At 38.6% G+C, this 10782-nt stretch overlaps 1 protein-coding gene across 1 annotated transcript in view; it reads left to right on the top strand.

The window, feature by feature from the left end:
* ncoa1 (nuclear receptor coactivator 1) overlaps positions 1-10782 on the top strand; it is a gene marked incomplete at its 5' end in the record, with an annotated part of 164152 nt that overhangs the window by 60192 nt on the left and 93178 nt on the right.

Genomic DNA, 10782 nt, shown 5'->3' with positions numbered 1-10782 from the left:
AAGAAAGGAAAATAAGATAAGAAGGAAAGAAGGAAGGAAGGACAGACAAACCAAAGAAAGGAAAAGAAAACAGGAAAGAGAGATGGAAGAAAGGGAGGGAGGAAGAAAGTAAGAAAGTGAGGAAGGAAAAGAAGACAGGAAGGAAACTGGGCTGGATCGGACCCCTCGGCGGGCCCGTTCTTTAATCCATGCGAGGGGGAAAAAATGACAAGAAAACACAAATAAATGTCACAATAATTATTTATTAAGCATACACATTATAATATAAATATAAAATATGCTATTTTTGTTTTTAAAATTGGTGAGACATCATTATATCTGTGTTGAGACAGACAACCATACAAACAGGTTTTAATATTCTACCAAAATCTGCTGAAACTTCTATGCAGCTGTAACAAACTTGCCATGATGGTGCCGTCCTAACATCAGAGCCTGTATTCATGGAGCATATCAGTCACCATAAATGAGGAGGCAGACTGGTCTTAGATCAGCCCTCCTAGTCTAAGATGCTTTATGCAGTGGGCCCACGTACAGAGAGAGCACAATAACCTACCATATACTTCTTTATATATATATATATTTCTTACTGTAATCCAACAATGGCAATTAGCAGCATGATAATGCACCACTCATTTTTTTTCTAGTTCCAAGAAACTGCAAAATAAGTTAGGAAGTAAAGAAATGAAATAAACATCAAACATACTGATGATCATTGTCACTGTACTAAGAGAGAAACTCGTCCACAGTGAAACAATCAAAGATAATCAAACAATCAAATCAGATCAGAGTGATGACATTTGACGGTCAGGATCAGGATCAATTCAGTCTCCCTTCAGTCAACAACAACAGAGCATCATTACATTTCTACCAAAGTGAAAATGAATGACATCGAGTTCGTTGTGCGTTTCATTGACACCTTGAATTACAGTTTCCGTTGACTGAATCTAGAGTGAATTGATCCCTGAACCTATCAATGACAATAAATAACAAATAGTTTGAACAATTTTTCTCTTTTTTCTGTGTTTTTTGTTGTTTTTTTGTTGTTTCTTTCTTTTTTAAGTTTGGTTGACATGCTGAATCCTTGTGTTTTGCAGGTTTGTGGTCAATCAAAAGGAAAAGTATTGAGCGAACCACTCCTGGCGCTGAGCGTCCGGGGAGTCGATGGCGGAGTCTTTAGTTTCAGGAGGGCTTCAGGACAGCAGCACAAAACCACAGCAACAAAAACACAATTAAAGACAAAAAAAGGAGAAGAAGAAGAAGAAGAAGAAGACAAGTCAGGGAAGAAGTAAGATGTTATTTCAGCACATTTAGTCTTATATGTTCCTCAGAGGTAGAAACAGAGTCTGATTATCATTTATCATCTGTATGTTTCCCTTAAAACTCTCCTCCCTTCCTTCCTTCCGTCTGTCCTTCCTTCCTTCCTCCCTCCCTCCTTCGCTCTTTCTTTCATTCCTTCTTTACTCCCTCCATCCCCTTTTCTTCCTTCCTTCTGTCCTTCCTTCCTCCCTCCCTCCTTCTTTCCTTCCTTCCTTCCCTCCTTCCTTCCTTCCACTTTTCCTTTCCTCCCTCCCTTCCTTCTTTCCTCCCTCCCTCCCTCCTTCTCTCTTTCTTTCCTCCCCCCTATCTTCCCCCTTCCTTCCTCTTTTCCTTTGTCCCTCCCTCCCTCCTACCGTCCTTCCTTCCTCCTTTCCTTCCTTCTTCCTTCCTCCTTTCCTTTCTTCCTCCCTCCCTCCCTCCTTTCCTTCCTTTTTCCTCCCTTCCTTCCTTCTTTCCTTCCTCCCTCCCTCCTTCTCTCTTTCCTTCCTCCCCCCTATCTTCCCCCTTCCTTCCTCTTTTCCTTTGTCCCTCCCTCCCTCCTACCGTCCTTCCTTCCTCCTTTCCTTCCTTCTTCCTTCCTCCTTTCCTTCCTTCTTCCTTCCTTCCTTCCTTCCTCCTTTCCTTCCTTCTCACCTCCCTCCTTTCCTTCCTTCTTCCTCCCTTCCTTCCTCCTTTCCTTCCTTCCTCCCTGCATCCTTTCCATCCTTCTTCCTCCCTTCCTTCCTCCTTTCCTTCCTTCCCACCTCCCTCCTTTCCTTCCTTCTTCCTCCCTTCCTTTCTCCTTTCCTTCCTTTCTCCCTGCATCCTTTCCTTCCTTCTTCCTCCCTTCCTTCCTCCTTTCCTTCCTTCCTCCTTTCCTTCCTTCCCACCTCCCTTCTTTCCTTCCTCCTTTCCTCCCTCCTTCCTCCTTTCCTCCCTTCTTCCTCCCTTCCTTCCTCCTTTCCTCCCTTCCTTCCTTGACTCGAGGACAACAGGAGGGTTAATGGTATAAATCACACGTTTCTGTTGTAAATACTCACATATGAACCAAGTGTTTATTAATCAGCCCAAACTAATATATACTATATGCTTGATATAATTAGGTAAAAAGAGCTTTGAGGTTTGAACTGACTCTGACAGAGAAGTCAGTAAGTATTGAGAGACTCAGTCTAGAGTCTATTAATTGTTCATTAACACTCTTTTGACTTTGACCTCCTTCCTGAGCTTTTAACTGCAGCTCAGTGTGAAGTAATGAAGCCTTTTATTAAATTAAACTCAGGACAGTTTATTCATATCTCACACTGCATCAGCCGCACTTTGATTTACACACTCCTGTTTAATCTGTTTTATTCTATTTTACCTCATTTTATTAATTACTCCCTTTTTAAATCCTGTTTATACAGTAGGTGCATGTTTTTATTGTCTTTTTGAATTGCATTGTGTTTTATGTAAAGCAGCCTGGCTTTGCAGTTTAATAAACCTAATCTACAAGACATGGTTGAAAGCTCAGGAAAAACAGAGTAAATTAAGACGTTGGACTTGAACATTAGACGCACCTTTAGATGTAGAAAAACAGTGTTTGTTATAGATTTAGGATTATTTTCCCTTATGTTTTACCTCGTATTGTAACATGCAGATAATGTGTCTTGCAGCATGTTCTGGATCTTTAACTGCAGGATAAAAAACCATATGTATCTAATTACTCCTTTAAAATCCTACTTATATGTGCATGTTTCATTGTCGTTTTAAATTGTATCGTGTTTCTTTTCTTACTGTCGTTTGTTATAGATTTAGCAGAGTTTTCACTTATTTATTATCTCGTATTATAACATGCAGATAATGTTTCTTGCAGCATGTTCTGGACCTTTAACTGCATGATAAATATAAACGTATGTATCTAACCTCACACTCTCCTACAACCTTCATCAGCTACTGAAATATATGTTTCATTGTCGTTTTTAAATTGCATCGTGTTTCTTTTCTTACTGTCGTTTCTGTGTTATGAAAAGCAGCCTGGCCTTGTAGCTTCAATTGGTTGTCAGCTCAGGAAAAAGAGTAAAGAGTAAGTTAAGATGTTTTCTAGGGAAACTTGGCCGTGAACTTGAGACGCACCTTTAGATGTATAAACACAGTGTTTGTAATAGATTTAGCAGAGTTTTCACTTATGTTTTATCTCATATTATAACATACAGATAATGTTTCTTGCAGCATGTTCTGGACCTTTAACTGCAGGATAAAAAACAGTGCATGTGACACAGCGTCTGTTTCTAACCTCACACTCTCCTACAACCTTCATCAGCTATAATTACTCCTTTTAAATCCTACTTATATGTGCATGTTTTCATTTTCTTACTGTCGTTTCTGTGTTATGAAAAGCAGCCTGGCCTTGTAGTTTCAATTGGTTGTAAGCTCAGGAAAAAGAGAGTAAGTTGGCCTTAAACTTGAGACGCACCTTTGGATGTATGAAAACAGTGTTTGTTATAGATTTAGCAGAGTTTTCAATGACATCATAACATGCAGATCATGTTTCTTGCAGCATGTTCTGGACCTTTGACTGCATGATAAAAAACAGTGCATGTGACACAGCGTCTGAATCTAACTTCACACTCTCCTACAACCCTCATCAGCTACTGAAATATATATATATATATATTCACAGGAAGATAATTACTCCTTTTAAATCCTACTTATATGTGCATGTTTTCATTTCCTTACTGTCGTTTCTGTGTTATAAAAAGCAGCCTGGCCTTGTAGCTTCAATTGGTTGTCAGCTCAGGAAAAACAGTAAAGAGTAAGTTAAGATTTTTTCTTGTTATAGATTTATCAGAGTTTTCAATGACATCATAACATGCAGATAATGTTTCTTGCAGCATGTTCTGGACCTTTAACTGCATGATAGAAACTGTGCATGTGACAAAGTGTCTGTTTCTAACCTCACACTCTCCTACAACCCTCATCAGCTACTAATATAAATATATATTGTATGATGGAAGCTGTCAATCATCTGAATCATGAGTGGGATGTGACTGACTGGACAGCTGCAGCAGTCACTTCCTGACTCGTGACTCATCACTTTAAACTAATTATCTTGAGCGTTGTTCATCTATTAAAACAAACACCTACTGGAGGAATATTTCTGCTTTCTTAATTGGCTTCTTCTTAAAACAAACAATTGCGTAACCCCCGGGGGGTAATATTTAAATTTAGGGGGACGGGGAGAGGAGGGGGTTTCATTTTTTTTAGTTGTTGTTCTTCTGCTTGAAATAGTCAATTACTTCCCTGAAGGTTTCCTTATATTTGCTCAGCATGATAAATCACATTAATGCTACACATGGTCACAACTCAGACTCCAGTATTTTATTTTAAGTCTATAAAATATTAACTGTAACATATCATTTGCATACAGGATACTGCAGCTTCTTTAATTCCCTCTGATACGCTCTGACTGACTGAATGATGCTGCAGACCTGGTTTCAATATTAATGTGACTTTATTATTCTTAAATATATGTTTAATAAATATATATCTTGTGTGCAGAAAGAGCAGATTTGGATTTCAATCTGTGCACAAGAAGGAAATGTAAAAGAGGATTCGGAGATTGTTAGAGGACAATATACAAATAAAATTATATATATCTTTAAGAGGTTTATGGATGAGCAAGGGTTGGTTTTATTTACCAGGTGATTATAGTTTATATTTGAGTTAATGGAGGAATCGTCACTCTTTGTATCAGCAGCGATACTGAAGCTTGTGAAGGAAAGCTGGACCATTAATCTCAATATATATATATATATATATATGTATATGTATATTTATGTATGTACGATGTTTGAATCATACATTAAAATGAATCCCTATAGTTCACAGTGTTAGCTCTATTCACCATGACAGGATGTTTTGAGGCTTTTCTCTCCTCTAATGTTCACCGGTCTCAACTAACCTGCCAAAAAGATGCAAATTAACCCTTTAATATTGTTCATATTCATTTATAATTAACGCCTATAACAAGTTTTTAACCACAAATGTATTTTGCATTCATGATTTCTTTAGATTTGACATTATTATAATGAAAATACATCCACGATCACACTATAGTAGCTTGCAAATGTGCAATATATTTGTATATCTTTCTACATAGTCTATCTATCTATCTATCTATCTATCTATCTATCTATCTATCTATCTATCTATCTATCTATCTATCTATCTATCTATCTATCTATCTATCTATCCATCCATCCATCCATCCATCCATCTATCCATCTATCCATCTATCTATCCATCTATCTATCTATCCATCCATCCATCCATCCATCTATCTATCTATCTATCTATCTATCCATCCATCTATCTATCCATCCATCTATCTATCTATCTATCTATCTATCTATCTATCTATCCATCCATCCATCCATCCATCCATCCATCCATCCATCCATCCATCCATCCATCCATCCATCCATCCATCCATCCATCCATCCATCTATCCATCCATCCATCCATCCATCCATCCATCCATCCATCCATCCATCCATCCATCCATCCATCCATCCATCCATCATCCATCCATCCATCCATCCATCCATCCATCTATCCATCCATCCATCCATCCATCCATCCATCCATCCATCCATCCATCCATCCATCCATCCATCCATCCATCCATCATCCATCCATCCATCCATCCATCCATCCATCATCCATCTATCCATCCATCCATCCATCCATCCATCATCCATCCATCATCCATCCATCCATCATCCATCCATCCATCCATCCATCCATCCATCCATCCATCCATCCATCCATCCATCCATCCATCCATCCATCCATCCATCCATCTATCTATCTATCTATCTATCTATCTATCTATCTATCTATCTAAAATACTTTCACGATCACAATCTATTATGATATTATGTTATCTAAAATGGGACCATAACAGCCATAAATATCTCCATTTTTGGACATTATGGGCCACTATAGAAAAAGTCATTAGATTCCAGGCTTAAATAATGTCATTTGTGTGTTTTTAATTGCTTTCAAATGTCAAAATGGATCAACTTTGACCCTCACAGTATGTAAAATATGAGTTTTACAATCTAATAATTACTACTTTATTTGTCTCCCTCACTATTTATTATATGATCCTGTTTGGCTTGAAGGTTTGTTCTCTAAAGAAAGTTTGTTCAAGGGGTTAAAGACGTGCATATTCGTAAAACCCAAAGATTTAATAAAAGGGTTAAATGTACAATTTGCTGATAAGAAGAATCAGAAATGTTTGTCAGGAACAAAGAGAGCAGAGAGAGGAGGGACAAATCGTTTCAAAGCACATCTATAATATCTGACCTCATACTGTCAGTGCTCTGCTCTGTGTGTGTGTGTGTGTGTGTGTGTGTGTGTGTGTGTGTGTGTGTGTGTGTGTGTGTGTGTGTGTGTGTGTGTGTGTGTGTGTGTGTGTGCTGATGCTCCTTTAGGTGTCTATTTGTTTCTGCAGAATGTCACAATCACCTTAAAGACTACTTGTGTGTGTCTGTGTGTGTGCTTGTCTGGGTTTGCATGTGTGTGTGTGTGTGCGTGTCCCATAATAATAGCAGGTCGCCCCGAGCTTTTGCATTGCAGCCACCTCATCTCACTCTTTGCATAAACAGCAGCAGAGCATGCAGCAAGAGGGATGAAAAAAAAACATGCTCACTCACACACACACACACACACACACACAGACACACACAGACACACACACACACACACACACACACACACACACACACACACACACACACACACACACACACACACACACACACACACACACATGCCATAAACCTGAATATAAGAGCTTAAAACACATTTCTCTGCATGCATATTCACACATGGCATGTATTCATGTGCATGTTACATCATTTATCGTCATATCTGTTGTTTTCACACCGCAGTGAGCGATCACAGCCATGACCGAGAGACCAGAGAAGCATTTATTGGACCGTAGAGTAAGTAGTAAAACACCACCACACACAGAGGGGACAGTCCATGAGAGCAAGAGACAATATCTACTTCATTATAAAGTCACAAGACACAATATTTCATCATATTTACAGATAAAAAAAATCCCATTTCAAGTTGAGGGAAAAAAGTGCAGCTTGTGCAACATGCTGAGATGTTTAGATGAAGATGAAATAATGAAGAACCACAAAATGATTTCACACAACAAAACAAAAAAAAAAGCCAAAACAAATCACATATTGTTAACAGCGAGTTGGAGTCGTATAACTTCCTCTGAACAGAAGATTCATATTTATAAATCCATGAGAACAGAGAGGAGGGACAGCTGTGGACATGCACACACTGTTCACATGTTCAGACTGACGGACACACAGTCGACATTAAGGGACAAAACAATTAAAAAAAAGAAATGAAATTAAATAAAACAAACATGCCTCTTTTGCATTCCAAGGCCATTCTTTGAAGCTTCAGTCGGGACTCTTGTGTTTATGTTCTGGTTATAATTTTACACTTTTAGGTTTTTATCATTAGTATTTTAAAGACCTGTGATGCTGCTGATGTCTCGGAGTTTAAATGCGATGCAGTAAAAACACAACCGGCCTGTCAAGCTTTGGATTTCTGCTCATGTCAAGTGTGTGTGGAGCTGTAGTGAGATCAAGACTCTATATTATAAGAGTTAAAGTAATGGTTTATAGTTGTTACCTCACTTTAAAATGACCTAAAAACTACTTGGCATCACTTCCAAAGGCACAGGGACATTTCATACTCTATACTCTACTCTCATTGTTTAGATCAGTGATCTCCAACCTGCTCCTGTAGAGCTACTGCCCTGCATGTTTTAACACCTCATTCTAATTAATAACTTGTTATCAGGCAGTTGCAGCTTTTCAACGGGCTTGATAACGAGTTAATAATTAACTACAATGAGGTGTGTTAGAGAGGAGAGAGACCTAACACATGCAGGGCAGTAGCTGACCAATGGTTCAGTCCTCATCCTGAAAGCCTTTTTTTCCCCTTTTCTTAAAGTTCGAATTTCTTGAATGTGTTTGAAAATGGAAATTCATTCTCACATAACAGCCGGACATAAAAATAAAACCTGAAGTCATTTCCAAAGGTAAAGGGGCATTTTATTTAACTCTTTACTCTACTGCTACATCAGTACCTCGGCTAAAATCAGGGAGAATCGTCATCAAGCAGAGGTCTCCAACTCTGCTCCTGTAGAGCTACTGCCCTGCATGTTTTAGGTCTCTCTCCACTCTAACACCTTATTCTAATTAATAACTTGTTATCAGGCAGTTGCAGCTTTTTAACGAGCTTGATAACGAGTTAATAATTAACTAGAATAAGGTGTGTTAGAGAGGAGAGATACCTAAAACATGCAGGGCAGTAGCTCTACAGGAGCAGGGTTGGAGACCAATGGTTCAGTCCTCATCCTTAAAGCCTTTTTTTCCCCTTTTCTTAAAAGTTCAAATTTCTTGAATGTGTTTGAAAATGGAAATTCATTCTCACATAACAGCCGGACATAAAAATAAAACCTGAAGTCATTTCCAAAGGTAGAGGGGCATTTTATTTAACTCTTTACTCTACTGCTACATCAGTACCTCGGCTAAAATCAGGGAGAATCGTCATCAAGCAGAGGTCTCCAACTCTGCTCCTGTAGAGCTACTGCCCTGCATGTTTTAGGTCTCTCTCCACTCTAACACCTTATTCTAATTAATAACTTGTTATCAGGCAGTTGCAGCTTTTTAACGAGCTTGATAACGAGTTAATAATTAACTAGAATAAGGTGTGTTAGAGAGGAGAGATACCTAAAACATGCAGGGCAGTAGCTCTACAGGAGCAGGGTTGGAGACCAATGGTTCAGTCCTCATCCTTAAAGCCTTTTTTTCCCCTTTTCTTAAAAGTTCAAATTTCTTGAATGTGTTTGAAAATGGAAATTCATTCTCACATAACAGCCGGACATAAAAATAAAACCTGGAGTCATTTCCGAAGGTAGAGGGGCATTTTATTTAACTCTATACTCTACTGCTACATCACTACCTTTGGCTAAAATCAGGGGGAATCGTCATCAGCAGAGGTCTCCAACTCTGCTCCTGTAGAGCTACTGCCCTGCATGTTTTAGGTCTCTCTCCACTCTAACACCTTATTCTAATTAATAACTCGTTATCAGGCAGTTGCAGCTTTTCAACAGGCTTGATAACGAGTTAATAATTAACTATAATGAGGTGTGTTAGAGTGGAGAGAAAGCTAAAACATGCAGGGCAGTTGGGGAACAATGGTTTAGTCCTCATCCTGAAAGCCTTTTTTTCCCCTTTTCTTAAAGTTCGAATTTCTTGAATGTGTTTGAAAATAGAAATTCATTCTCACATAACAGCAGGACCTAAAAATAAAACCTGGAGTCATTTCCAAAGGCAGAGGTGCATCTCATTTCACTCTATACTCTACTGCTACATCACTAGCTCGGCTAAAATCAGGGGAATCGTCATCAAGCAGCGGTCTCCAACCTGCTCCTGTAGAGCTACTGCCCTGCATGTTTTAGGTCTCTCTCCACTCTAACACCTTATTCTAATTAATAACTTGTTATCAGGCAGTTGCAGCTTTTCAACGAGCTTGATAACGAGTTAATAATTAACTATAATGAGGTGTGTTAGAGTGGAGAGATATCTAAAACATGCAGGGCAGTAGCTCTACAGGAGCTTTTTCCCCTTTTCTCCAAAGTTCGAATTTCTTGAATGTGTGTTCGAAAATGGAAATTCATTCTCACATAACAGCCGGCTGCAGGTTTCCTGATCATATTTAGAACATATTAATAACACTAGGACTAACAAAGCTCTACACTGCAGTATAAGAACGATGCTGCTCATTTATTTTAACTTGTTTTGGGGACACTCACAGCTTTTTAAACCAATGCTTTTGGGGTTAATGTTCACACAATCGACAGTCACTTGCAAATAAATAAGAAGCCTGCTTAATTTAGAGAGCTACATTTTGCAGAGTCATCCTAGTTAAATCCATATGTACTGAACCAGGACGATAACTGACAGCTTGACAGGTGATACGGCGTCGACTGAGCAGGGGGCGGGGCTTAGCAGACAGCCAATTACAACACATCAGAGCGTTTCATTGGACACTCTGCAGCTCTGCAGTGATGATGATGATGTCATGCTGCGTATGGTTTATGAAAGGGAGAGACTCGGCAGGGTTAGGGTGTCAAAGTAAAAAACACCACTTATTGTTTCACTGTTTCTTATCAAAGCGAGAAACAAAAGAATGAGTTCTGGTGTTTTTTTATTCATGTATTTATCTTTATTATTTCTATTTTAAGGCTTTTGTGCTTAAAAATATACTTTTACATTCAACGTTTTGACTCAAAAGTTGAGTCGAATAAATAAAAGTGCTTTAAAAAAACCTCTTTAACCCGCTGGATTTTTCCAATTATTTATTATTCGAGGTCTGTGATTGGATGATTGATGCGTGGATTGA

This window comes from Scomber scombrus, chromosome 17, assembly GCF_963691925.1.
Source record: "Scomber scombrus chromosome 17, fScoSco1.1, whole genome shotgun sequence".
In the NCBI taxonomy this organism is placed as follows: Eukaryota; Metazoa; Chordata; class Actinopteri; order Scombriformes; family Scombridae; genus Scomber; species Scomber scombrus.
This window is presented reverse-complemented; position numbering and strand designations above follow the sequence as displayed.